Source organism: Protopterus annectens, chromosome 2.part0 (assembly GCF_019279795.1).
Source record: "Protopterus annectens isolate FY-2018-M chromosome 2.part0, PAN1.0, whole genome shotgun sequence".
In the NCBI taxonomy this organism is placed as follows: domain Eukaryota; kingdom Metazoa; phylum Chordata; order Ceratodontiformes; family Protopteridae; genus Protopterus; species Protopterus annectens.
The window spans coordinates 745305005-745332725 of NC_056728.1; the positions used below are offsets into that span (position 1 = coordinate 745305005).

Genomic DNA, 27721 nt, shown 5'->3' on the forward strand with positions numbered 1-27721 from the left:
ATGCATGTTATAATTTAGTGACTCCAACACGCAATACTTTTCCTGAAAACCACACATTTCATGAGGAACATACCAAAATATGAGGCAAAAATATGGACAGTTGGGAGGTGTGAAATTACCTGCTCCTGTCAGCAGTCACCTGTAACGTGAAAAACACAACACCTTATGGAAAGCAGTTACCGTAAGAGGGATTACTACCGTTAAAGTCAACATCTTTTGTTGTTACGTTTTCTTAATGTAAAAAATGACAAGGCGTTTACATCACTTAACGCTGTCTCTTGGTACGGTACACCCGATGTGGAAAGCACATCACTACTGCAGTGACAGAATTCAAAAGATCAGAAGTTCAAAACAACACCATCATCCAAAAGTGAGGCAGGGAAATCCGAAGGATAATGGGTTGTGTGAGAGTTTGTGGTGGTAAATCCCTCCATCCAATAGGTGTCGCAAAGCACAAAGTGAACGTGAGTATTTCTCTAACCCTTACGAATGTCTAGGCATCCCAGGGTAGTACTACGGTAGTAGCATGGCGTCTCCTATAGATTCAGTTTCACAATAACAAAAGAATTAGAATGTTAGTGTACCAGTTCTGTTGAACTTGGTATTCTGGTGATTTTCTGTAAACTGAAATTCAGTTGTTTGATATGACGTACTTTAAAATTTCATTTATATTTTGAGGTAAGCAAAACAAATGAATTTATTTAACAGTTGATTAGAAAGAAAACGATTAGTAATCCAAGCGGTAAGTCTTTCACTTGGATATTACTGTAGAGATGGTGTGATAGAACTGACTTAACGTTTTTATGAGATAAGCTGAACAAGTACATTAAGGTGGTTTATTTTATTAACTTGTAATCTGACTATGCTGGTTATTGAAACATATCCACAACGATGGGTAAATGGTACTGAAGTCCTTAGAGTGAAATGAATGAAGATCTTTTGTTTTCTTTGTAGAAGCTTGCTAAAACTAGTATTTCTGACTGCAAAAATAAAGGTGTTTGAGTTGAACTTTGAGAGATGTGTTAAGTTTTGTGGTGTTGTCGGTGGTGCGTAGAGTAAACATATTTCAGCAAGATACCCAACAAAGAATTCATACTTTTTCTTAACTTTTGTTGGTGTTTAAATGCTGTAGATGGGGTTAAAATTGAAGTTAAGATAGAGGAGGCTGAAAGATCTGAAAAATGTAAGGTCACTAATGAGTACTGCAGAATGTCAAACACCGCTGATTTCGGTTTTTGTATAAGTTATTATTTGTTTATGTCTGGTATTCTGAATTGTACGCGGTTGACTTCTAACGGTTGTTTTAAAATACTTTTTGGGTGAAAGTTCTGTTGACAACCCATTTGTACCTTTAGTGAGCTGGGAGTATAGTTTATCGGTAGGATATTTTCTTGTGGATGTAATCGTCTGGTTCAAATCCTAGTGCCCCGTGGTGAATTTTTGTTGTCACTTTGCTTAACTCTCCTGAAACTTGTAGTGTAACATAAGTGGATATTATATGTCACTGCAACACATTTGCAAGCTGTATTTTCTTAAACAACTGTTTTGCAATGTGTGTGTCCTTAACACAGGTTATATTTAAAACTAACCAGGCAGGGGTGTCAGTCCCCACTCCCCTTACATACAGAATTAATTATACATACTGATCAGGGGTATGTGTCTAAGAATTTTAGCATTTCATTTTAAAAGTCACGCAGTCTGGTTTGACAGACATATTTGTAGAATAAGCTGGGGGGTAGGTAGTAGTAGTCTAAAATTATGCCCACTTTCCTTTGGGTTTCACTGTGGTTCTGGGGAGATCACTGCTTCTCAGCCCCAGGATGTGGGTTTCACTCCTGGTCTGGGCATGATAAACAGGTTCCATGGACTAGACCACTACACTTCTTTGTGGTTATACATGTGGATTAGATAATGACAAATCCATTTAACCTTTGAGAAATTTCTTAAAATGTCCAAACAATACAGATTTTTTCTAAGACTTTGATTAACCTCATGTGCACGTTAAACAAGAATCTTTGTGGTAAAGTTATTCTTTTATAAGCTCATAGGAGAGTACTAGGTTAACAGCTTAAAACCCCTTACAATCCTAGCCAATATAACCCGATTTTACCCAATATGTGCCCCCAGGGGCAAGAGAATGGCATGGATTTGTGCTTGTGCATTGTATATCTTTATCATATTGCTCCTGTACTCCAGGCGTGAATTTGTGATTCCCTATCCATTGACCCAAATTGCGTTTGAAGAAGGCCAGGGAAGGACTGTACTCAATATGAATAGGAATTCTGTTCCAAAGCAGGTCACACATGTCTCTCCAGCATGTTTTGTTTGAGTTGCTAACTAAGTTTAGAACCCTAGATTTTGTGACAGTCATTCTGTTTGACTTGCAAATGTGTAGCACCTCTGTTAGGCCTGAATTTGTGAGTGCCTTGTATGTCAGGCATAGGTCTCCCTTTAATGGTCAATGGGCTTGTCCGCGTAGGAAATGTTGTTTACACCCTGTATTTTCTTTTTGAGGACCCTCTGAGGTTGCTCCAGTTGCTGTAAGTGCCTGGTTAAATGTTTGCCAAATGATGCCTTGTACTCTGTTATTGGTCTAATGAGGGTTGAGTACAGAGGGACTATAATTTCCTTGGATCTGGATGCCATATCTTTACTTTGTTAGTTGTCCCATATAGAATAACATGCCGAACATTGTTTTAGCTCAATGGGAGACTGCATTCGTTTTGAAAGACAGCAGATTTGTCCTGTGTATTAAGTTTTATAGAAGATTCGTGGATATCTTTTTGTTGTGGACAGGTCCTTTTGATTTATTTAAGGAATTTTTCAACTACATTCAGAATACTACCATCTACTTGAAATTCACGTATAATTTGACACAGGGCTTTTTAGAAAGACTTGTCGGAAAAATTATATATTGCATAGAGAGAGCATGCATCACGGCCACATCTATAGGAATATACTTAAAGGGCAAGGGATGAGGCTATCAAGATTCAATAATAATAATGAAAACATTTTTAGCAGATGTTAATAAGTTGCAGAATGAAGAGAGGCTATTGTAAGAGAGCAGGTGAAAGTATGAAGCAAGACGTTAGCCAGCTCAGAAATGGTAGAGCCAAACCATATTTTTCAGAGATGCTAGAAAATGATTTACAAGTACATGGTGGTTACAAGATAAGCAAAATGTGCATATTTCTCTGCACTGTACAAGTGATGTATACATGCTATGCCAAATAATTAAAAGGAGCTGGCTGATGTTACTATCAGATGACAGAATTAAACAGATAGTTGGTGAACAGCCGTGCTTTCCTTTTAAGAATAAGAAATTTCTAAAAAGACTATTGTGTTGCAGTACTAATCAAGTGAATGAAAATCCAACTGGATATTTAGGTACTTCTTCCTCTCAAACTTGTAGTTTTTGTACTTGTATAAATGGTTGTAAAAGCTTTATACATCCAAATACACACGAGAAGTTTTGTATTTAATGTGCAAGCTGACTGTTCATCTAGGAATCTTGTTTGTTTAGTGTAGTGTGCTAGATGTTGGCCATTCTGTATTGGTAAGATGAATTGTTCCCTAAGGGAACACATTAGAGAGCATATCTATGCAATTTGTAGAAGAATGCGTTAGCCAAACACAATATTGTGAGTGGTGATACACATACATTTAATTTTATGGTGGTAGAAGTTTTGTTAGATCTAAGGATGGGCGAGTTTAGAAAAACTGAACAACATGAGGTATGATGGATTATAAAACTACAAGTCGATATGGTTTAAATGGCAAAGTCCTTTTAAGAGCTTTTTTGAATTTGCTTGAGCTGTTTAAATGAAAGTTCTGTGAATGAATTGTAACATTGTAATTATATCAAGCAACTATGTATCTTGCGTTAGGATTGGTCTCTACTATCAAGTGACTTAGAAGGAACTAATGGCTATGTTCTAATGATATTTAAATACTGTTGTTTTTAAATATTTTTATCATCTGTTGAAGCACCGTTTACAGAGGTGAAAGCACTTTTACTTTAAAATCTACTTTGCTTTTAGTCGTGCTTGGTTCTTTTTGGTTTGTGTTGTATTCATTTTCAGTAATGCATTGGGAACTTTGGAATGGCAGACATTTGCAGTTCTGCAGTGTGCAAGATGAAAACTGGTGTACTTGAATGAAGTGTGCAAGATGAAGCTAGTCCCTAACTTATTAGTTTTATTTTTTGTAATGGAAAATCAATATTGGCTTTGGTAAGTATATTAAATCCAAAGCACAAGTGTTTAGCACAGAACAAGGGAATATATTAAGGAACAAGTACAAAGCACTCAACAGTGTACCATGTAGTATGATTCTACTGCAGACAGTGGGGTATCCTGACATACCAATGTACATGATGATTTGATGTGCAGACAGTGGGGTATCCTGACATACCAATGTACATGATGATTTGATGTACAGACAATCATTTGGTTTATGTTTGGTTAATGTAGGAGAGCTGCCAATAAGAATATCACCATTTTCAATGAGGTTATGTGATATCGAACAGATAACTTTGAGGTGCTGACAGCTGCATTTATTTTTGCGATGGGGCAAAATTTATAAAAAGTAAATATATGTCCTCTGAAGCATGCATTGAATGTTAGATTGCTGCGTTATTTTTATTAATAATATAAATGAGTTGTGGGTATCACAGTTAATTACCTTTTGTCTGCAGGGTTCACAGAGTTGTGTTTTTTGGAAAGCTGCTGAGATAATGGACATTGCCAATAATTTTTCATGTAGACACTTTCATTTGTTAACCAAGTAATCCCACTAGATACAAATGTGGCTTTTCAGGCATCAGGTCTGACCCAGCAGTATTGATACTGTCTAGTTAAGTGACCTGGAACAGGTACACAGTTTGCAAATGGAGACTGAGGGGATCATGTTAAGGATTACAGGCTGATGCTTGCTAGCAGTCTTAAATCCACTGTGCAAAACTGTTGTCGAGTTTAGTGACTTTTAATGAAACACAGCAATATGTTGGTAACTGATTTTTAGAATTACCCTGAGTACTGTGTGCAGATGTGGTGTTTAAACCGTGTTAGTAACTGTTCAAATTCTGCTGAGTACTGTCTGATGGAGATGTGGTGTTTAACCCACGTTTGTAACTGTTCAAATTCTGCCTTCTGCAATTTTGTTTGACAGACACGTGACAGTGTAGCAGCCAGAAGTTATCACTGACTGTTCATTATTGGAGTATTTTTTTTTCAGCTGTTACATGGTTTCTTTTAAATGTTGTTGTAGGCTTTACCAGAGGAAAATGTGATGCAATTAGTGACATAAACGTGAAAACGGACTAGACATTATCAAGTATGTGACCCAAGTAAACCCATTGAAGGCCTTTGGGGCCGTGGTACCAGAGTCAATAAAGAAAATTTGGCAGCTATAGCAGAGCTTTGGTGGTGTTTTTGTTGCCAAGTCAATCTGGTCAGGATATTCTTCAAAAATGATATTAACTTCTGTATACATGAGCATTAACCAGAATGATAGAAATGTATAGATAAATTCAAAAAAAGATTAATTTACTAAATTAAGATGTACTGCTAAGTAAATTATACTAATTTACAGTATGGCATGAACTCTTCCTTTCAATATATGGGTTGATGCAGCTTGTTTTTCACTGGTGGTATTAAAAATTACAGGCCGTCTTTTGTTAACTCTGGGTTACTAGTGTATTGTAATAGTTTCCACAAATGTATTTTTGTAATGTAGTTCCTATGTTAATAGTTTGGATGGCAGGTAACTGGTCTGTTTTTCCTAGTCTTTTCTTGTAAAGACGGCAAACTTTAAATATGTTCCTGCTTTTATTGTCATTGCAGTTCTAAGCCTTCTACTATTGTGTATATATTTTTAAACATAATATTTACATACATTATTTTCACTTTTGTATAGTGTACAGTTCCAGTGCATGTTGCACTTTGTGCCAGCAATTAGTGCCAAAATAAAATAATTTTATGGTTACGTTTATATAATTGCATAATAGCTTCATGCCAGACAATCGTTGCTTACATTCTGCCTTTCTTACCAGTCTTAATCACATAAATTCATTTGCCATAAACAAATATTCCACCTAGTCTTCATCTTGAGATTGTTTTAACCCTGCTCCTTAAAGGGAAAAAAACACACGGACACTTAAACACGCACTATTTTACAGTATAATGTGAGATCAAGAATTAACAAGTGACTATACTAGTATAATGTTATTTTTGACTCTCAGACCAGAGGTTTCTTGCCCTGTATTGTAGTCTGTTTTTTAAACCGATCTGCTTCTTTCGTATCAACGCCCTCTTCAAGCTTAGTTTCTGTAATATAAAAAATATATTTTTTACTAGGAAATTCTGTTTCTGATGTTGAATAGTTTTCAGTTTCATATTTTTAATGTCTATAGTCATGTTTTTACCTCACTTAGTAATGTTTGATTCACCACTTTCTACCTATGGCTTTCTTAGTCACTGTCAGTGTCAGTACTAAATATAACAACACATTCACCTTTTTACTCTGTACTCTGACTCAACAGAACACCTCTATACTAAGATTAAATTACCTTCAATGTATGATGCTTGGTATTTTGCTCAGTTCTTTTTTATATTGAAACAGCTCCAGACGTTCCCAAAGTATATGCTTCCAAGAACCTACCTTTGAATAGTCACATCTCCAACATATGTCTATTGTCTGTGGAATGTTTTCAAGTTTTGTAGGAGCATAGAAATACGTAGGCAAACATTATACATTTTCTCTGTTTAGTTGCATATTTAGGCACAAGACATATTTGCCTCCACTCATCTGTAATATCTGTTTAATTGTGCTATTTTTAGTTTTATACCATATTGTCATGTCAAATTTAATATTATCTTATATGCTCTACTCATTACTTGTTTCCAGTCTAACATTTCTGTTCTGGCCTCAGTTGTAAAATCTGCTATATGTAGTTTATCTCTGAATATGTAATAGTAGACCTAAATATGCAAGTTGATATGAGTTCCATAGTTCAAAGTTTGTCTAGCTTTATCACATGTTATAACTTCATGTCCATTCACTATATGCTTCCAGCATCTTGGTTCTTTCTTTTCCAAATGATCATTATTTTGCCTTCTGCGTCTTTCTCGTTACTGTATATAGGAGAGCCTTTAGGCATCATTCTGTGTTTTTTTTTTTTTTTTTTCTCCCAAGGTCTGAATTATTTTGAAGTGAAGGCATACCTGGTATTTTTATGCATGCAAGGTTGTACACAGTTCTGTTTTATATTTCGTATAAACTATCTATAAATTTAAAATGTTGATATAATTGTTTTAACTGTTTGAAGAAGTCCTTGCTACAATTTTGCAAAAGCGCTCTTTTCTTTTTTTTAACAAAACTGTTTTGTATCCAGTTCTACTGGTGTGGCCGTTTGCATTTATCAGGTTCGGTGATTGCGAAGTCTGCATGTCCTCCCTGCAGTCACGTGGGTTTCCACCAGGTGCTCCAGTTTCCTCCCACAGTCCAAAGACATACAGTAGGTGGATTGGACACTCTAAGTTGGCCATAGGTGAGAGAGTGTGCACGAGTGAGTGGTACGAATGAACCAGCAAAGCAGGGCTAGCCAACTGGTGGTGTAAACCTTGGCTTGAGATTATTGTCACTGCATAAGTGACACCCTGACCCCATGTGTAAAATGGGAAAGGGGTTGAGGATGGATAGATGGTGATTTCAGTTGTTTATCTTGTGAGAGTAGTAAGTTACTCAGTTAGAGAAGGAAGGATGCTTGCATTGTGGAGACAAAACCTTGTGGGTCCTTTATATAAATTAGGCTCCTTAAGTGCTGTCAGCCTTTTATTAGCCTAATGTTCCATGCCTCCCTCCAATAAATTCTGGTGAAATGCATAAGTTTTCACCTGCTTCATTACCTCATTTAGTAATAACCTACTGTGTACAAAACAGCATGGTTTTAGACCAGATAATGACATAAATCAGCTGTCAACACCCATGATTATCTTTGCATGCATCTAACCTGTAGCAAGCTTTTCAGATAACTATATTGTCCTGCCCCTTCAGGGCATTTCATATGATCAGCCATCAATTTCTTCTGGAACTTGTAGCCTCATAAGTGTCTTTCAGTGCTAGGATGTGACTCACTAGCTGTCATCACATAGTCTGCTGCATAGTGCAGGATGATGCAGTCTCCTTCACCTTTGATCCATAGTGTTGCACACTGCTCAGCTTATGGCCCCTTACCTTTTAGTGTATTTGTTAACAGAATGAAAGGGTACCCTTTTTTGGTTACACATTTTGAAGTTTGCACATTCATTCCATGTTTGTTTGGCTTTTCTCCAGACCCTTCAGTTTTCTTGTACCTTTCAAAAAAGTATTGGTTGAACTGCTGCTGTCATTGTATTGACTGTTGCCCTTGAGGCTCAGTTTGTGGCTGAAAATGGTTCTAGAAAGTACTGTTTCACTTACTCCCAGTTAACAACACAACACAAGTATGTTTGGGTTGCACTAGATTAGGGCATATCTGCTCATTAGCGCCAGTAACTTCTGTTCTAAAAATAAATTAATTTTAACAAATAGTTCAGTTTAAGGAAGTTAGTAAGGTGGGTTAATGAGATTAGTTGTATGAGTCTAGAATGGAGATGAAAGAATTGATGCTTTACATACATGAAATGGATGCAGTAGATGCAGAATTCTACAGCCAGACGTTTAGTTGGTGCATCTTACTGCTGCTATTTAATGCCTCTACTGAATGGTTTGTGTTGGGTCTATATCACATAGTCGAAGTCTTATAACTTCGAACATGTAATGTTTGAACCATTATGTTTGAAGTTACAAAACGTCGACTATGGATAAAAAAAAAAAAACAGAAAACAAAAAAGTAAACTGTTAAGCAGGAGGGCAAGCCCCCCTGCACCCCCCACACCTCCAGCTACTTAAATATACCAACTCCGAGATCGCACCCCATTGAACCAAATGGAAACCATCGCTTATGGAGATTTCCATTGAAACGCTCAAACTTTTACAAATTCAAACTTTTATAGTCTTGACCATATGAGGTTCAAACTTGTAAAAGTTCGACTGTGTGATAGGAACCCGTTTGTATTGGCTGCTTGTTATTGCTTAGCTTGCATTTAAGATTATTTTGATTACTTTGCTTGTGTAATTTTGGTCCCGTTTATTTAAAAGAGCTTTTGGACTCTCCTAAACTATCGGATGAGAGGCTGCAGGCTGTTTAGTCATTGTCAGGCTCTCTCTTGTTTGTCATGCTTCTGTCCTTTGCAAACTTGCTACCATCCTGGATACATGTTTACAGTGTTAAGGATCTGCCTTAATCTTTATTTACTTTTTGGTTTTTTTTTTTCATTGGTTTTAACAAATTTAACAAATTGATACTATATTGGACAGCTATTTTTAAGATTTCTGTTACTATATTTTATTTTAAATTTGTTTACAGGGATAGTACACTGATCACAGCTGACCATTTGCAGGTACTGTCCAGGTACTTCTGCATTTATAGTAAAGTTCTTAGACTTGGGTCTCAATACTTTGGTAAAATAATTAAATGTGAAACATGTTAGCATTTAATAAACCTAACTTTAGGCGAAATGTCCCAGAACTGCAGGGGTGCACTTACACCAGTTTGTGAAGCTAAGGGGTCTAGGATTATTACAAAAGATTACAGACAATTAATTCAGCTTTTTGAAAAGTCATAATGTATTGGAGTATTCATCATCATTATCAACCCGTTCTTCTTGTTTTTTCATATGGGGTTGTTGTCAACACTCTTACCTTCTTCAGTCATGCCTGACTGACGCAGGTCTTTGGTTAAGCGATCCACCCATCTGTTTACTGGATGTCATTGTTTCCTCTTGTCTTCTTCCTGTCTGGCTCAAATCTTCTTCACTAGATCATCTTCTGCTTTCCTGCACATGCCTGAACTATTGTAATCTGTTCTCTTTAACCTTCCCTGCAGTTGGAGCTATACTGGCTTCTGATCTGATGCCATTATTTCTTTGTCTCTCCCATGGTGTGCATCCTGCCAGTAATCTCTGGCACTATAACTTCTTCCCCTTTATTTTCCTCATCTACTCTACCTTCACTGCCCCGGTTTCTGTACCATACAGTAGTACTGGTTTCACTGTTATCTTATGCAGCTTAAGTTTCAGCTTCTTTGGCATTCTTTTGTCACACACCACCCCTGACACACTGCGCCAGTTGGCTGCAGCCCCTCTGATTCTAGCTTTGACCTCCTCTCTCAGATTTCTTTCTCATGAACCAACCCTCCCAGATACTTGAAGCTGTTAATCTTTGCCATTTTCCCTTCTCTATCTCATTTTCAGATTCTTCTAATTTCCCTCCATTTGCTGTCATAACAACTATCTACTCTTTACTCAGTTTCATCCCACGTGTATTCATTTTTGTATTCCAGTCCCCTTTCTTTTGCTGCTGTTCAGAGTCTGATTGTAAAGCTACATTGTCTGCATACAACAGCTGTGTCGATCTGTCCCCTTCTGACTTTTTGCTAATATAGTCCATTACCAGTATGAAAAGTAGTAGGCTGAACCTTGGTGCATCCAGCTCTCACTTGGAACGCCTGTGTCATTCTTGTATTTGTGTCTTTCTACATACCTTGGGAGTTTGAACTGTTGCAGAACTGTCCACATTAGCTTACCTGACACCTTGTCATATGCTTTCTCCAAGTCTAGAAATATTCACCCATTTGAATTCTTTCCTCATCTTTAGCTTTTTCTTCGCTGTCTATCTCACTGAAAATGATGGGGTGGTTGTGTTGCATCTTGATCTGAATCCAAACTGCTCTTTTTCCATCTTTCTTTACTCCGAGTGTCACCCTCTCTGTCATATTCATGCAGTGTGACAGGAGTTTGATAATTCTATACTGCCCTCAGTTGTGAATGTCCCCTTTATTCTTGTACATTGGAATTAGAATGTTTATACTCCAGTCATCTGGGATACACCTTTCTGTCCATGCTGCTATGAGCACACTCGGGAGCAATTTCTCCCCAACTCACCTAACATCTTGATTATATGTACTGTGACCTCATCTGAGCCTGATTTCATTTTTCCTTAGTGCTGTTCTTACTTGTAGTGTGGGCTCCTCTTTCATAATAGGGCATGTATGGGTCAGTACAGCATTTGCGGTGTTTTCTTTAGTTTGAATCTGTTGGAACTCTCCTTCCATCTGCTTTTGATGTCCTGTGGACTGGTGAGAAGGCTGTTTCTAATATCCCTTATAAATGGTGTCTGACAGTCTTCTTCCTGTTTCTGTCTTTGCCTTTCCATTTGATAGTATCTTTGTGCCATCTGCTGAGTCACTTTACTAAAGATGCAGAGTGCTTGTGATGCTTTGTACTCTGCTCTTCTGTCTTATCCAAATGGTATTCCTTCTTGGAGCCTTCTCTGGCCACTGCTTACAGCCACCAGTGGTTTAGATTGTGGGCCATCTGCTTTGGTGGGGGTGATTTTGCAATCCCACATTCTTCCACAATGCTCATTCCTTACTAGGAGGAAGTCTACCTGAGTTACGTGTTGAAAATTCCTGTATGTAATTGTGTGACACACACACTCTCACTGAAACATGTGTTGGCCAGCATCAAGCCATTTGCTAGACAGAACTTTAGAATGGCCTACTCTCTATTTCTGTTGCCCCACCCTTTCAAACTCGGGCAGTCCTCATTCTGTTCTGTCTGTTCAGAATAAGCATTCAGGTCACGCATCATTGATACTATCTCATGTCCTGCTTTGTCTGGTAGGTACTGCAACTGCTGTCTGAATGCACTTTTTCTTTCTTGATAACCCTACTGTTGGGCTTAGGCTTGGGTTATGAATTTTGTCCTGTCTTTACACTGAAGTCTGTTTTGAGTTTTATCCCTAATTACATCTTTCACTATGGTCCAAGTGTCTATAGTAACAGGCTGAGGAACGATATTTTAAAAACTGGAGTTAATAAAAGTTGCAGCACAGTAATGGTAGATTGTACTAGAACAACGGGAGCAGCTCTAAAGTATCACCGGGGCCTTTGCAGTGTTCTCTTAAGATAATAGAAACTATTGCTAAGATTGATACTGCATCAGATATCACTAGATATCACTATTTTTACACCTGCAGATGTTGGGGAGAAACCTTACCTGTCTAAGTTGTCCACTCTGGGTAGGGGCTGTAGGGAACACCTTTTTAGCTTCCATTTGTATTGATCATTTGAATTGAGAAAGGGAAGAGGTACATGCTATTTCAGACTGTGTTATAAATAGATAATGACTTAGTTCCCTGTGTGCATTTGGTTGCATGCAACTTAGCATGGTGGTAGCCACATAGAAAATAAGTAGCAAGTAGAATAAGTTTCTACACCTTGACCAGTGGCTGAGTCAGAAAAGAGCTAAGTAGTAGTGAAAAAAACTTGAAGTGGAGACACGGGTATCAGAAGGTGTGGATCTTCTCTGGAAGGAGGAATTATTTCAAGGGAATATGGACTATTATCAAGTCTGAGTAACTCACAGTTATACTAAACTTTCAAAGAAAAATAATTATGGAGAGAGTTAAGGCAGGCAAATCTGTCAGTCAGTTTACAAGCTTGGGGGAAGTGGTCAATAGGCTTTTAATACTTGAGGGAACAGGGGGTCTGTACACTGGAAAAGGGGATGTAAAGATAGTAGACTCCTAAAGAGAGTTAAAGGGTGAAGTGTTTGTAGCAGGTTCATAGGTAGGTACTAAGCTATCGGCCCTGGGGCCTGTACAAGCCCAGCCAAAAAGGTACCCTGGCTTTCGCCACCCAAGAAAATAATTTTCCTATGCCACTGTCGAGCAGAGCCACAGACGTGATCCCCGGGGTGAATTTCCTGTTTCCCATCCAATCAAGATTTTTCTTGAAGAGTTCTAATGAGGAGCTTTGTTTGATATAGGTAGGTAGTTTATTCCGGAGTATGGGAAGTCTCTGGGACAGGAATCTATCCCTCCAGCATGTTCTGTGTATTGTGGTGACAAGGTTTAGGTCCCTAGAGTGTGTAGCTCGGAGGGATTGGGATTTCTTTAAGTAGAGCATGTCCAACAGCTAAGGTTTGACATAGCTTTGTATGTTAGGCAGAGATCACCTCTGAGTAGGTGATATGCGATGGAGTAAAGCTGGAGTTTTTTGAGACTGTCTGCATAGGGCATCTGTTTGAGGCTGGTAATCCTCTTTGTGAGGTATTTCTCCGGCCTTTCCAGTTGTTGTAGATGTCTTGTGAGGTACATACCAAAAGGGGCATTGTACTCTATAATGGGTCTAATGAGTGATGAGTAGAGGGGAACAATGACCTTTTTTTTTTCTGGATGAGAAACCTTTTGTGATGAGGTGTGCCATGTAGAAGGATTTCCTGACTACTGTGGCGATGTGATTATCAAAGGAGGGACTACTGTCCACCTGTGTCCCAAGGTTTCTTGTTACACTTTCGGTGTTAAGTATACTACCGTCTATGTTGTAGTTCATGGGTACAGAGTTTTTATCAAAGGGGATGACAATGCACTTTTTGGCATTGAGCTTGAGGCCATGGCTTTGACACCAGGCATCTGTCTCACTGAGGCCCTTTTGTAAGATGTCCACATTGCTAGGAGTTTCAATTATGTCTCCTAGTTTGCAGTCATCTGCGAACTTCATTCGCCAAAGACTTTCTGTGGGTGTCTTAAGGATATTTCATCCAGTGCTTCTAACTGTAGCCAATAATAATCCTTTTTAATTCAGGCCGTATGAGCACAAAACATTCAAAAAGGGACTTATTTACAATTTTTGTGGGCCAGGCATTACAAAAGATGTAAGATCGTACTGTAGACTCATAAGCATTGTCAAAAGATTGACGGGATATAAAGCCAGAGTGTAAAGCAGCATGTAGACACAGGCACCTGCAAACAGAATGGCAGAGGTACCAGATCAAAATGGCAAATATGTTCTCTTCTGTCACCAAAAACTCAGCTGTTTATTCAAACGAGAAGGTGGGGAAGTGTGACATGAGCTATATATATTTACCTTGTTTCTTTTCTCAATGGAACTTGCTTTGTTTCTAGAAAGGGGGGAGATACGAGAGGAAAATTGCAGTGCACTAAAAAGTCAGCCTTTTCACAAAAGAAAATACCCGAAAAGTGAATTGGTTGTATTAGAGCTGAGTTATATGTTTAAATATCGTGGATAAAATCTAAAAGTGTGTTGTACTTTCCTTTTCAGTAAAATGTAATAAATAAAAGAAAATTGTTGAAATTGTACATAACCGCTTTTACAGCTGTGAAAATTATTTCAGTTAGAAAGTGAAATTCAACCTTGTTCCACAAATGTGTCCATTGCTGCAAAGTGTGATAGCCTTGAAAGTACTGAGCTAAGTCACTTGACAATGCCTTATCTGGACACTAGCACTGAAACCTTGCCTCTTCTGCCCTTGAATGTATAACTGTGGAAGCAGCAAGGGATCTTTTAAGATTCAGACCAAAGCCATAGAAAGCCTTTCAGGGCCTTATATATACAGAAAACTGTTAATTAATTTATATTTATTTATTTATTGACATTTGTTAACCGGGTTTGTCCAACTGGGCTTGTGGCCCATTGAAAAGCTCCAGTAGTACATTTTTAAACAAGTACAATTTTAAACAATATTGATATAATAGCAGTTATAGCAAAACGATTCACATATATTGGGTATATAATTCAAAATAGTTACAGAAGTTACTGAATTATACATTTTGGAAGGATACTGTTGTGATAGAGCTGAATCTATATTATATGGCCTGTACAGACTCTGATAATTCTGTTCTGGGTTAAAAGACAGAGGTGGCAATAAATGATATGTATTTTATCCAGAAGCAGATAGTTCGGACTTTACATGTTAAAAGAATTATGAACATTATTTATCTGGTTAAATGTTTATTTCCAGTTCCTTGTGCAAGGTATGTACTACTTCCATATTTTATTTGCAACTTATTATATATTCATCTTGTAATTCTTGTGCCTGGTGATTTGTGTTCACTGAAGGGCGTGAGCCTTTTGCTGGTTTGCTATTAATTGAGTGAAACTTGCCTTTTGAAGTACAGATTTTCTGATGCATTTTTGGCCATTTAAAATTGGCTTATTTTGTGAGTAAAAATGGAATTTTGTCCTTTTTGACTGACTGGTGTCAGCATACTGTAAACATGGGAATGGGAGCACTGGTGCTGGTGAGTTACCATTTTCCCCATTCTAGAAAATATTGTCTATGTAATTGTGTGTGTGTGTGTGTGTGTGTGTGTGTGTGTGTGTGTGTAGATGTGAGCATGATAAAGAGAAAGTAATGCTGATTAAGTTTCAATTAGTGTTGGTAAGGTTGCATTGGAAGTGATTTAGCTCATTGTGATACAAGTAAAATCCTTTGGAGACAGTGATTTATGACTGCAATTTAGCTTTATAGTGTAAAGCTTATTTGGTTGTGGCAGGGCTTGGCAGTTGTCTGTGGCAGTAAGGTACAGTTAACATATATCTTTAAGGCCAATTAACTTTTGCACTTTGAATTCTACCACTTGTAACAGTTAAACTCCAAACTGTTGGCCCCTTCACTTACAGTTTTGATTGCAGCAGTGCAGCCATTAAGATACCATAGCCCCTGTCCACCTCTCCACCAGAGTCCGTTTTCTCTTCCTTTTGAGTTCCATTGTTTGGTTGAACCTTTAACTAATGCTGTGGCTAAAACAAATGATAATTTGTCAGAAACTGCTGAGTTGCATGCAATAGACAAATTCTCTAGGACTGAGGAATGTTCTATACTTGCTCAGGTTATCAGACCAGGTAGACTTTCTGCCTTTTTCCCCACTCTGTTTGCATAGCGAGATAAAGTCTTGAGTACAAAAGGTGACCCAAGTTAAATTAGCAACTCAGGTGACCCTTGAAGCTGGCAGGTGGGGAAGAAGAATCAGAAGCTTAAAGCCTGTTCACTTTTCCCGTGGGAAGATCAAGGTTTGACATGCATGCAGTGCCAAAGCTGTTCACCTAGCACTTAGCAGTGTTGAGTAACTGATAGCTTTTAGTGGTGTGTACCCACCTTGAACCACACCTCATGGCATCTCAGCCTCCAAACATAACACCAGCACATGGGGGACAGACCGCAACCCATTCAGAGTAAGGTTGCCTCTGTGAGCAGCAATGTTAGCTTTCAAGCTCTCACCAGCTGTGGGATCCCTATTGTCACCAGCTTGAGGGTGGGGGGGGGGTTGATGCCTGTAGATTAGAGGGGCTAAATCCATGGGTAAGCCATCATAATGAGGGATGGAGCTTAGGAAAGCAGTGCTGCAGCAGCAGAATGTACAATCTCTATCCAGCAAGACACATGGATTTCCTTGCCTGGAGTAGTCTCTCTCGGGTTAGCAGAGGCTATAGGTGAAGCTCAGGGCATATGGCCTGGTGCTTCCTGTTGTACTGTGTCTACGTACAACAGGGAGTATTATGAGTTTCCTTTTTCACCTCTGCAAACCTCTCTGGTATTGCATTTTTTCTGCTGGCATCAGCTGTCAGAATGCTGTCATCAGAGGATCAATAGCATTGTCTGCCTTTCTTCCAGTGTGATTACTGCACACAACTGCAGTATTTATAGGTTTCTTTGACCTTAAGTTTGTCTGACCCTAGTACTTTGCAATTCTGATGTTTCAGAGTTAATGCATGTGCCTGTGTTTTTAGCATTGATGCTTACATTTCAGTCATTACTGATGTTGTTATTGCTGCTGGTATCTGCTCCAGAGTTATCGGTAGTGGTGTGGATATTAGGACCCTACTGGTATAATTTTTGTGGCATTTTTGTTGTCTAGTTTGATGTACAGTATGTATGTACCAGTACATATACCTGAATTGTCTTATTCTTCCTATAGGGCCTTTACTGCTGTCAGACCCCAGCTGCCGGCTGGAGGCCCCTCAGGCTTTTAGTGATCTACTAAGTCCTCTTAAGTGTACCTGTTAATCTTCAGGGTCCCTTTCTGGTTGTTCATCAAGCCTTAACTAGAATTGAGCATGTAGACTTCCCAGAAGAACCCCCATTATTTGACTTGGATAAATAAGTAGTGAATTCTGCAGCCTCCCCACTCCATGTGACCTTAGGTTTTTGGAATACTTAGAGGAGATAGTAAGGCATTGTGGAGTTGGCCAGCCGATCATACTCCCTTTTCTCATGTCCAGACTTTAGAGGGCCTGCATTTCCTCATGTCAGACTTTTTAGGGTTCCTTCCAGTAGTTGCGCTAAAAGGCTCCACTAGAATTGAGAGGAGAGCCATAATGGTGGCTCCTTTCCATCAAAAGGCTGGCAGTATCTTCACCCAGTTCCAGCGAGTTAGTTGTCTGGGTAGAGACCCCCATCCAGATAGTTATTACTAGAATAGCCTTCAAGGAGGCTGCCACACCACAGAGCCCTGCTGTTGTACGTCTCTTGGATAGAATTTGGGAAGTGTATTTATGGTCAGGCTTGTTGCCCTTGTGAACACTTTATTACACCTTGCATTTTGATATTTTTATTGGGATTTGGTTGATGAAATACACTGGAAGGGATGTTCAGTTTTAAAGCTTAAGGGTGCCTTCCACACACACTAATAGCTCAAGGGGAGCTCCAATAAACCGTGTGTGAATTTAGTTGGAGCTTTTGTCTGCCTTTTCCTTGCCTACTACTGCTTTAGGCAAGTGTGTGTTCTCTCTTTCTGTTGTGGATTGCCAGTCTAAGAGCAGAATTGCAGGGGAATAGTAGTACTTCAGGAATTCTCAGTCTGAACATTCTGATTCTGAGGAAAATATGGTTCCAGTTTTCTTTCTAGAAGATTTTTCTTTCTGAGATTAAGATGAGAGAGGTTTTTCAGCGTGAGCAGAATGAAATTACTATTGCCCAAAAAATGTATTATGGTTTGTTACAGCTGGGTATGGCTAAGTCTGTAGCCATTCCTCCTGTTTTTGAGACTTTTTGTCACTGCTGCGAGTTTGCCTGTCAGTCGGACTCTAGCCCAAAGGAAGCCTGACATGTAATACAAAGTTCCCCAGATTTGTAATTATTTTTCTGATACAACGGTAATTTTCCTGTCTTAAAACTGCTTTTGCTGAACAGATTATTGCTGCTAACTCCATTCTCTCTGACAAGGGTGGGAAAGCTTTTGGCAAATTAGGGAAGAAATCATATTATTCTGCTACATTAACTTTCAGGATTTTAAACTGTCAGTCTCTTGCATTAAAGTTTTTTCTGTTTATCTTTTGGGAACACACACAAGTTGATAGTTCTTCTGAGGTAAACAAAATATGTGAAGCAAGCAATAATGCCCAACAGGGTATGTGTTGCTGTGTAAATAACGTCCGCCCAGGGGTGTTATGAGACCCTCCCTACAGGCAGAAGCACATAAATGTCAAGAGATGTTGCCAGTCATCAACATTTTGAAAGTCTTAAGTCATATGTGGTCCCCTGGACGTCTGCAAGTTTACGCAGGCAATGCCATAATGTAGTACATAAACACAAAGGTACCAGATCATCTGCTTTTTGCAGATTTGCTATGATAACCTGTGGTTGCAGACGAGCTAAGTAGAACTAGGACAGACGCTCATGAATGGAAACTTGTGGTCTTCCAAGAATTGATCCAACTGTTTGGAACAACTCAAGTAGCTTTGTTTGCTCTTCTCAGAACACAATTAAAACATCCAGGCTCACATATTGATGAAACTTCTGTTGAGACAAAAGGCACCAATTTGTTTGTGTCTTTCGGCTTTTCCTGGTTAGGGGTCGCCACAGCGGAACTCCGGTTCGCTAATGATTGATAGTGGATTTTTACGTACCGGGTTACTAGACCTGACGCACAACCTTCAACGAAGGCACGCCCCATTCACGTATGCCTCCACACACAAGATGCTCTAGCTGAGAATCGAATGGGACAAAGTCTTGCTATGAGGTGATAACACTACCGCAGCACCACCACCGCAAGGCACCAATGACTAAGTAAAAATCCATTTTAATGATCCACCCAAACATAAATACTGAACAGTCAAGGGCTTTCATCCATCCCACAGTGGGACTTCCATCAGAACTGTTAAACATCATAGCAATTACATTTTAAGTACATCAATCATGTGATCTAATTAACTCATTAAAAGACAAAAAGCTCAATCTCATCCCTATAAACAGCAATAAATAACATCATGTCTAGAAGGAATCGTTTGTAAAAATCTAAAAAAATGTTTTAAAAAAAGGGAGCCACCCTATTAAAATATTAGCTTATTTTAAATCTAAAGCCTTCATCTTTAAAATGGGTGCTATCGAGGTAGCATCATTAATACCAGGGAGTGATGTAGCATTGAACCTAAGTTGCCACTGAAGCTCACTTCTCTGGAGTTTAATCTCCCACCAAGTATCTCGATTGTCCTTTCTCACTTTGTCAACTATACAAAATAAAAACTTTGTGAACTGGGGACATAGTAGTGTGTGTGTGTAAAAGAGCATTGTTTGAATTCTCCCTTTTCATGACATACATGTGTTCATAAATACATTTACATAATGATGTTAAGTTGTCTATCTCGCCTTCATTCTTGCTGGATGGGTTCGGAGCCGACTTCGGCTCCGACTCGGCCACTCTAAAAGCTCGAGAGTTGGTTCCACCGGCTCGAGGCTCCCCTTATATCCCACAATGCTAGGCGGTATTACCTCAGATCTCGTTTGCCGCTACAGCTATCGAGACGTGTTGCTTCACCGGCTTCAGGTTAGTGTAGGAACTAGTTTAAAAAGTTGATTAGAAACCCCTTTATTTAGTTTTCCATACAGTTTCCCCTTACCTAAAAGGTCTTTTATCCCTTTAATGTAGTTTTCTTTAACTTTTTACCTTAAGAACTTATAGTTCTTCCCTTAGGCCTTCGGGCCCTCCCATTCCCTTGGAGTGTGTGTGTTTTCTGTAGGGACTTATAACAGTAAACAGCTAATTACTTAAAGTTTCTGTTTTTGGTTTATAGTGTAATCGGTGTGTGTGTGTGTGTGTGTGTGTGTGTGTGTGTGTGTGTGGTTACACTTGTTCCTTGATATGTCCAAGGATTCGAAGGTCTCAGGCTTCAAGAAGTGTGACTCGTGCTGTCAGAAAATGTCTCTGACAGACGGTCACACTTCTTGTGTGTACTGCCTGGGACCTTTACACCTGCAGGACTCTTGTGCTGTATGCCATGGCTTCAGCCCTAGAGTCCTGCAGGAAAGAAAGAACAAGCTCATCTTAAGAGGCTTGCTTAAGCCTGAGGGTCCCCTACTGCTACTTGGGTAAACCCTCTAAGGCTCCTAGGTCCTCGACTCCAGCTACTGAGTCGACGCCTAAGGCTTCGAAGCCTACTACTACATCGGCTCCGGCTGGAGCCGATGAGACTCGAACTGCTACTTCTGTGGTTCCCTCAGCTCCGGCTGGAGCCGAGGCATTGGAAATTTCTGAGTCGGCTCCGATCAGACCATCGGAACCGACATCTAGAAAGAGGTCCAGGTCACCGTCCCTTGGCTCCGTTCATTCGGCTCCAGCATCTCCCTTGCTGTCTGAACGGAGCCATAGATCTCACTCCTCTAGATCATCGAGGCTTTCGGATCATGACTTTCAGAGGGTAGTGAGTCGACTTCTTAAGTCCGAGGCACTGGCCCAAATGCTTGAGAGCCCGACTCATCAGTCGATGCTTAACCCTATCCCTCAAAATGTTCCTCCTCCGACTCCTTTGAGCTTGGAGCCGGGGCGTTTCGGAACCGAGACTGTGGTAGCGTCGGAACCGATACAATTGTCTTCGGTTCCGTCGTCGGCTCCGATTTCTTCCTTGGAAGAATCTCGGCGCCGGACTTCCCTCATCGGCTCCGAGGGGGTGAGTGGCATTGGACCCTTGTCCGACCCCGCTCTCCCTCTCGGCGCTGGTGAGTTCGGCTCCGACATTGGCCTCGGAGCCATCGCTGTCGGTGCCGAGGGAGGTTTTCAGCTTTTCGGAGCGGGGACCTTTGGCTCTGCCTGACAGGGGTGCCTTCGAGGTCATGCGGAGTGTGTTGGAACCCGGTTCAACTCCACAGTCGGTTCCGTCCGTCCCTCCCTCTTCGGTGCCTCAGGTTATGTCTGCTCACTCCCTCATCCCAGACCGCAGAGAGCCAGCTCCTCAAGAATCCCCTGTGGGGATCTCATCCTCTTCCAAGGCCTCTCCTGAATTGGCAGGGGAGCCCCCTAGGAAGAGAAAGTGCAAGAGGAAGCACATAGACTCACCTGAGTCTGTCACCTCTGACACGGATTTAGAGGATTCCCCCCGTTCCCCTTCTGAAGATGTCTCCTTTGCAGCCATTCTAGAGATCCTGAAACAGAGGGGAAATTGGCCAGCCCTTAACCCTTCGGAGGATGAATCTGTGTATCTTGAGGCGTTTGGCTCTCGCCCTTCCACCTCCTGGGTGTCCCCCCCCTTTGACCCCCTCATGCAGGTGGTAGCTAAAAAGGCTTGGACGGCTCCTGACTCTGTGGACCCCACCCCCAGGAGACCTTCAAAGTTTATCACAGCGCCAGCAGATAAGCAATTTCTGACTAAGGGAGTTTCTGTGGATGCTATGGTGGTAGCTGCCGCCACTAAGAAGGAGCTAGCTGATCCTTCGGTGCCTGTCCATCCTCCTAACAAGGAATCTAGGTCTATGGACAGGTACGGGAAGCGGATGTTTTCGTCAGCGACCTTTGCTATGCGTTCGCTGAACTACCTCTGTCATTTCACTCGTCTTCAAAGAGACTTGATCAAGGAAGCGAGTGAGATGTTAAAGGATCCTACAGCTGCGGGTTTTCAGGATAAGATGAACGCTCAGCTGGCTACCCTGAATTCTATAGCTAACTCCTCCATGCGCCTCCTCTCATATGCGGCTGATGGAGCGAGCAGAGCCGCAGGGACAGGTGTGGCCTTACGCCGGCATGCCTGGATGCGGCTATGCAATTTTGCGGACCCCTTTAAAACATCTTTCACTAATTCCCCGTTTGATGGATCATCCCTCTTTGGTCCTCGTGAAAGAAACCTTGACGAGGTGCGAGACGGATGGCAAAACTCTTTCTGCCGTCGGAGTCCGTTTTTCTACTCGTTCTAGGCCTTACCCCAAAGGCCAGAAAAGTGGGAAAATGTGGTTCCGCAAGCAATCTCAAGGGACTTTGCCTGACGCACAGAGTCGGGTCCCCTCCAGAGGCAGAGGAGGGAACAACAATGGTAGACGTCGCCCTAGGGGCAGGGGGGGTCCGCAGAACCAGGGCAATCGAGAAACCTTTTCCGATAAGCCTTTCCAGCATCCCTGAGGTGTTGCCCGACTGTCCACCTTCGGAGGCAATCTGGGGAAGATTGTCACTGTACCCAGAAGCCTGGCGATCCCTAACTCAAGACAAGTGGGTACAGTCCATCATTTCCGAAGGCTATTCCATTCCGTTCTTTCGTATTCCAAATCAATCAAAAAAATCCCTTCCAGATGTTCCACCCGCTCAAAGGGATCAAGCAGCGTTGGAAATTTCAAAGTTGCTTGCAAAAAGAGCCATTCAGCCAGTGCCAGCAGACCAGCAAGGATCCGGAATCTACTCCAAGTTCTTTTTGGTTCCAAAGAAAACAGGGGACTGGAGACCCATTTTGGATCTCAGTATCTTGAACAAGTCAGTCAAGAAAACAAGATTTCGGATGGTCACGCTACAATCCATCCTACCCCTATTGGGAAAGGAAAACTGGATGTGCTCTATAGACCTCCAGGATGCGTACTATCATATAAAAATGAACAGACGCTCCAGAAGATTCCTCCGCTTCAGGCTGGGAACCAGTCACTTTCAGTTCAGAGCCCTGCCCTTTTGGACTCACCACTGCCCCCCGGGTGTTTACCAAATGCATGGCAGTGGTAGCTTCTCACCTGAGACGTCAAGGATTCCAGGTGTTTCCATACTTAGACGACTGGCTCCTCACAGCTCCTACCAAGCATCTTCTTCTAATAGCCAGAGACTACACCTTTCGCATTTGTCAAAAGTTAGGTATCTCAATAAATTGCGAAAAGTCTGTTTTGTCGCCTTGTCATGCTATTACCTTCATAGGCGCAAATCTAGACACAGTCAACATGTCTGCGAGGCTCACAGACCAAAGAATAGCAGACATACGCAAACTGGTCTCCCTTTTCTTCCACAGCAACAGAGTCAAAGTCAGATTAGTTCTGAAAGTACTAGGGATTATGGCGGCTGCTATCCCTCTACTTCTATTAGCCAGATTTCACATGAGAATTCTTCAATGGATGATCTTCACACAATGGTCGTACCAACAACTTCCGATGTCCCACACCATTATGATTACGCAAGCATGCAAGAATCATCTTCTTTGGTGGATTTCTTCCCCCCAGCTCTTCCTGGGAAGACCCTTTGTTCCTCCCCCTCCGGTTGCTACTCTGACAACGGACGCCTCCCTGATCGGGTGGGGGGGGGGCATTATCAGGGCAGAACAGTCCAGGGCATATGGCAACCAGACGAATGCCACTTGCATATAAATGTTCTAGAGATGAGAGCAGTGCTTTTAGCGTTGCAAGCCCTTCAAGACTCTCTTCCCTTGGGAACGATAGCAATCCAGACGGACAACATGTCTGTAGTGTGGTATATCAACAAACAAGGCGGAACCAGGTCCTATCCCCTGTGTCGAGAAGCACTCAGACTGTGGCAATGGGCGATTTCTTCTCAGCGGTTTCTGATTGCAACGCACATCCCCGGGAGGTCCAATCTTATCGCGGACAAGTTGAGCAGAGCTATCCTCATGCCTCACGAGTGGTCTCTGAAAGATTCTATTTTGGAGAAAATTTTTCTCAAGTGGGGTCAGCCTTGCTGCGACCTTTTTGCTACTCCCCAAAACAGCAAGTGCAGAGATTATTTCACCCTATTCCCGTTACCAGGCCAGCCCAGCAGAGACGCTCTAGTCCAAGTTTGGCCCCGGGGACTTCTGTATGCATTTCCTCCCTTCCCACTAATCTCTCAAGTGATACAGAAAGCTATCGCTCAGAAGGCCTCATTGATCCTCATTGCTCCTTACTGGCCTCGACAGGTTTGGTTCCCCTTTCTACATCAATTTAGGTTGGAGCAACCTTGGCATCTGGACCTAGTTCCAGACCTTTTGATCCATCAGTCGGGTCAGTTACATCGCTCCCTCCCCTCTCTGAACCTCACTGCTTGGTTCCTCCAGTTCCAACCTTAGCCAGGCTCCCTCAAATATCTCACTCTGTTCGAGATATTTTGATAGCTTCCCATAAATCTTCCACTCGGAAGATTTATCTGAGTAAATGGAAATGTTTCGCCTATTGGGCTCAAGGAAGGGACTTAGATCCGTTTACTGCTCCCATCCAAACAGTTCTGGATTTTCTAGCTGAACTTTTTCATGCAGGTTCATCTCCTTCTACTCTTAAAGTTCAATTGGCAGCTATATCCAACTTTCATGTGGGCATCTCAGATTCTGCCATCATGTCCCACAAGCTTTGCAAAGCGTTCTTGAAGGGAGTTTTTCTCCTTAAGCCTCCGATAAGAACTCCTCCTCCTTCTTGGGGCCTTAATTTAGTTCTCACATCTTTGATTCTTCCCCCTTTTGAACCTGCAGCTTCTTGTTCAATGAAATTGCTATCCTGGAAGACTCTCTTTCTGGTAGCCATTACTTCAGCTAGAAGGGTCTCAGGGTGGTCGACTGCTGAGTGCATGAAGTTCTATCTGTTGTTTCATAAGGATAGGGTATCCTTACGGACCAATCCATCCTTCTTACCTAAAGTAGCCTCTGTGGCAAATCTCAATCAAGACATAGACCTCCCTGTGTTTTTTCCTAATTTTTCTAACAGGTCTGAACAAAAATTGCATTGGCTAGATGTTCATCGTCAATTGAGATATTATTTGGACAGGACCAAACAGATCAGAAAAACTGACCAGTTGTTTGTTTCTTATGCAGAAGGTAGAGAGGGCCTTGCAGTTTCTAAGGTATCACTCTCCAGATGGCTAACATCCCTGATTTCCTTTGTGTATGAAATTAGACACCAAAAGTTGCCTAACAAACCTAAGGCTCATTCGACTAGGGCTTTGGCTACCTTTTTAGCTTTCCAAGACAGGCTGCCTATTGATACCATTTGTGCAGCAGCTACATGGGCTACTCCTCACACTTTCATTTCTCATTATAAGTTGGATCTAGCTTCTAGACATAGAGCTAATTTTGGTTCCACTGTTCTCAAGAGTCTGTTCCGATAGGCCACCCGGGACAAGGTGCTAGGGACACGGTCCCATCCAGCAAGAATGAAGGCGAGATAGACAACTTAACATATAGAAGTTATGTTCTTACCATAACGTTCCATGTTAGTTGTCTTCTTCTGCCCTTCTTTCTTAAGCCCCACCCTCCTTCCCCCTAGCCTGGACAGACCTAGAGGAGTTTGATTGTGACCTCTCTTTCTTCCACCTCTATTGTATATGTATATGCTATACTTTGCATATATCCCTTCATCAGGTTTCAGGTCACCTTCTTCCTCTCCTTTTATAGAGGTGGTGTTCCCTTTTCCAGTAGTTCTGGATTTATTATTGGCTGGGCCTAGCTTACAAACGAGATCTGAGGTAATACCGCCTAGCATTGTGGGATATAAGGGGAGCCTCGAGCCGGTGGAACCAACTCTCGAGCTTTTAGAGTGGCCGAGTCGGAGCAGAGGTCGGCTCCGAACCCATCCAGCAAGAAAGAAGGCGAGAAGAAGACAACTAACATGGAACGTTATGGTAAGAACATAACTTCTATTTTTCACTGTTTTTACCTATATAAAAATCCTTGCAACTCTCACAGATGGCTATATAAACTAGACCATTGCTAGCACAATTACCTGACACAAGCCTAACATGTTGTGGGAGATTGTCTATTGTTATCTGTTTGTCCTGTAAAATGTATTTGCAATATTTACACCTACCACATTTAGTGGTTCCTCTATTTTGTGTATTAGTTAAGAGGGATGGATGTTCCAAAAAGTACTTTAAATTGTGTCCGGTTTTATAGACAAAGGTAGATTTTAAACCCAAGATGTTAAAAAGCTCAGTGTTGGACTTGAACAAAAACCCAATTGTTATTCCGAATGTCTTTTATACCTGTACTTAAATTACCAAAATGGACTACCATTGAGTTGGTAAAAGATCTCTTTGAACAGGGTGATGTTCGTAAATTCTGACGCGCCTATTAATGGCTTGTATCTAGTACCCCATCCTTCCAACACTTCCTTCCCTAAGGCATAGAGTAGCCCCTTAATGTAACCTCTATCTTGAAACATCTGTGCAAGGTTACTTAATTCTGTCTTTTACGCAAGATTGATAAATAGATTTGTTTCCAGAAATGAAATTGTTATTGCACACAAAGATACAATTATTTATAGAGGATTCTTTATTTCAAGGGGTTATTAATGAAGAAATGTATCATTTCTTGGTACATGACCTTCCTTTAATACCCACTATCTTTGGAATCCCAAAAGTACACAAAAATATTAACAATCTTTCCTGTAGATTGTGATGGCTCATGGTAGCTCAGTTTACTCATTGGGTGTGTTCTTGGGCAGGTTATTGAAAGCTGCCTTACGGCCAGTAGATTATATGCTATGAGATTCCTGGGACTTTCTGTTGAAAATTAAACAGGAATTTTGCACTACTGTATGTGGGTTGTCCACTATTGAGGTTGACCTTTTTCTTCGATTACCACATAAAGAGGATTCGGAATTGTTTCAGGAAGCTAGTCACAAATTGACCACCTTGAGTAGTTCTTTGGTAAATTTTGTGATGGAAGTCATGGATGTTCTTCGCAACAACTGTATGACCTTTGATGGTGAGTTTTATAGACAAGTGAAAGGAGTGGCGGTGGGCGCAAGCTGCACACCTATGTACGCCAGCCTAGTTTTATACTCTGAGGGGGGGCATTTTAAATTATAGATGCAGTAATTACTGGGTACTCCTATTTGTGTCATTTGGATGATGTCTTCATCCTTTGGAAGGATGGAGACAGAATGAGAGATGAATTTGTGGATTATATGAATTCTACCAGTACTTTTTTTAAATTCACTCGTACATTCGGACGGCAACATAAATTATTTGGATGTGACTATTTTTAAAGATGTCACAAACAAAAGATTTGGTTCAAGACTGTTCAGACAACCAACATTTTCAAACTGTTATCTGGAGAATGAGTTGTCACCCGAGAGTTACTAAGAGGAATATTATCAGAGGTCGTATGATAGGAGTGGCAAGAATGTGTTCAGTTATTTTCAATTTCACAATAGAATAGAATTGAGTAACCTTGTACAGATGCCTTAGGGGAGGAAGTGTTTGGAAAGATAAGGTACTAGATAGATAAAAGACATTATAATGCATATCGGAAGTTACAGCAAACATTACACCCCACTCATCAGAGAGGATCTTTTACCAACTCGATGGTAGTCCATTTTGGTAATTTAAGTAGAGATATAAAAGATATTCTGACTAAGAACTGGGTTTTGTTTAGGTCCAACACTGAGCTTCTGAACATCTTGGGTGAAAAACATACCTTTGTCCACAAAAATGGACACAATCTAAAGTATTTTTTGGAACATTCGTCCCTCTTTACTAATACACACAATAGGGGAACCACTAAATGTGGTAGGTGTAAATATTGCAAATACATTTTACAGGACAAACCGGTGACAATAGGCAATCCCCCACAACATGTTAGGCTGGTGTCAGGTAATTGTACTAGTGGTGGTCAAGTTTA

The 27721-nt window shown here is 40.8% G+C and overlaps 1 protein-coding gene across 1 annotated transcript in view; it reads left to right on the forward strand.

Annotated features, from left to right (window-relative positions):
• The first annotated feature begins 507 nt into the window (after positions 1-507).
• KIAA1958 (KIAA1958 ortholog) overlaps positions 508-27721 on the forward strand; it is a 1025890-nt gene continuing 998676 nt past the window's right edge. The window contains exon 1 of the mRNA XM_044061067.1: positions 508-678. The gene's annotated coding sequence lies outside the window, so the exon portion shown is untranslated. The remainder of the gene's footprint in view (positions 679-27721) is intronic.